The 2,252-nt window shown below is 28.7% G+C and overlaps 1 non-coding gene across 1 annotated transcript; it reads left to right on the top strand.

Annotated features, from left to right (window-relative positions):
* Nucleotides 1–702: 702 nt before the first annotated feature.
* On the top strand, nt 703–809 carry LOC114581204. Its single transcript, XR_003703077.1, has one exon. It is a non-coding gene; the product is annotated as a small nucleolar RNA R71 (small nucleolar RNA).
* Nucleotides 810–2,252: the final 1,443 nt, after the last annotated feature.

The following is a 2,252-nucleotide window of genomic DNA, read 5'->3' as shown; positions in this document are numbered from 1 at the left end:
GGAGTCTATTGTTTAGGTAATTAGACAATTTTGCTAATTGATTTTCTATATTGCTAATGGAAGTAGCTTAGCTTTGAAGTTGGGTCCCCTTCTGCAACATTAAGTATTCTATAAAAGGATTCATATCCTTATATTGGTTGCTTGCATTAAATCTTAGAGGATAATTAGGCCTAGGATTTCCAAAATTTTGTTGAGAATGATTCTATTTCCCTATTTGGTTAGATTGGCTATTATTCTAATCATTATCTCCATTTTGATTATTATTCTATTAAAAAGTAGGGTGATTCCTCTAACTAGGGTTGTATGTATTAGGGTAAGGGTTATTATATTTATTATTAATAGTATTTAAAGATTCTAATCTAATGAAAGTAGGGCCATTGGGTGATCCAAAAAGACCCTCATACACTAACGTTGGCACTCCTTGAGTAGTAGTAAATCTAAGATTATCTAACTTCTTACAAAAGGCAATTACTTGGGCAGTAAGGATAAATAAAATATCATACTCACAAAGAGTAACAACTTTCCTAAGATTGACTCTTTTTTAAGGAAATTAGAAGTTATTAGTGGTAATATCTTCAATTAAAGCATAATCTTCATCAAAGGGCTTAGACATTAATTAACCTCCAACTGTATAATCAATGATAGACCTAAGGGATCTTATTAACCAAATTTTAAAAAGACTAGATATTCAACCAATCTAGCAATCTATGATGTGGGAACTTTCTAAGAAACTACTTAAACCTTTCCCAAGCTTCATAGATAGATTCCCTATCTACATGAGTGAGAGTTTTGATATTCTTCCTAAGCTTAGCTATTTAGATGGAGGGAAACATTTTGCTAGAAACTTATTGGCCAAATCATTCTAAGTAGTAATGGAGCCTAAGGGTAAGAAATTCAACCACATCTTTGCTTTGTCTCTTATGTAAAATTGGAGCAATTAAAGTCTAACAACATTATTAGAGACTCTATTATACTTAAATATTACATAAATTTTTAAGAAATAAGTACTATGTAAGTTTGGATCCTTAATAGGAGTTCCCTTATACTGTAAGTTTTACGCCATCTGAATAATAATGGATTTATAATCAAAATAATAAGCTTGAATGCTAGGTCTACTAATGCTTTGAAGAATACCATCTACTAATTGGTTTGCATAATCTCTTAAAGGTCTAGGCTGGTCATTCTCATGATTTGGGTCAATTATTTCTAAGTCTTTTTTTTTTTTTCTAACTTTTCTGATTTTTTAATAAATTTTTTTTATTTCTGGATCAAATAATTATTCTCCTAATTAAGATATATTATGCATACAATAATAAAATCCATATAAAATTGAAAATTATAACATAATTTAATAAGTGATAATTTAGAAATATAACAGCACCAACAACAAATAACCATACAAACACAAATAAGCTAAACGAGAATGAAGGTAAGAGTAAATTAGAAATATTTTTCTTTAATTCTTATAATGTAAATAAATAGATAATACACCACTATCTCTGGCAATGGCGCACTCTATATAAATCAAGGATGTTCACTAAAAGCTATGTAACTTCATGTTACATATGAAGTAAAATAATGTGGCTTTTTGCAAGTTCGGAACCCGACCCACTAGTGAGTATCATTGTCATAAGGATAAGGATAATCTAAATATCACTCTATTGCTACTATGATGAATTGCTTAATTTATTTATTCATAAAATTTAAGATATTGTGCTAATATAAGTGAGTAGTTAAGAAAAACAGAAGAATTTTCTATGTTTAATATTCCTGAACAAGTGATAGCTAAGATTTCGTGCTTACATTGACTAATCTCCAATTATATTATTGTGGATCAGAGCATATGTATCTCCTCATCTCTATCAACTGAATGGAGTTTCTAATGAAGATCCACTTCACTATAATTATTTTATCTTCATAACGATCCCAGAGTCTTATCCATTATATGTCTATGCACGATAGGAAATGTTGATCTCATTTTTTTTTTCTTGTGAGGTAAAAATCGTAAATTAAAGTTCCAATCATGATCTTCAAAGCCTTAAATTAAATTTCATAACTAAAATCCAATTCCACACTATACTTCAGTATGGTGTTCAATCATCAAGTCTCTACATCATTCATATAAAAATTACTATTAATTTTCATTTGATCAATCACTGAATAACTAATAAACATTCAATGATAATAATTGATTCAAGCATTTTAAAATAAAAAATCTTCCGTCAATCTTTCCTAAATCAATCCTATATTTA

The sequence above is a fragment of the Dendrobium catenatum genome, unplaced genomic scaffold, assembly GCF_001605985.2.
Source record: "Dendrobium catenatum unplaced genomic scaffold, ASM160598v2 fragScaff_scaffold_1598, whole genome shotgun sequence".
NCBI classification, from domain to species: Eukaryota; Viridiplantae; Streptophyta; class Magnoliopsida; order Asparagales; family Orchidaceae; genus Dendrobium; species Dendrobium catenatum.
This window is presented reverse-complemented; position numbering and strand designations above follow the sequence as displayed.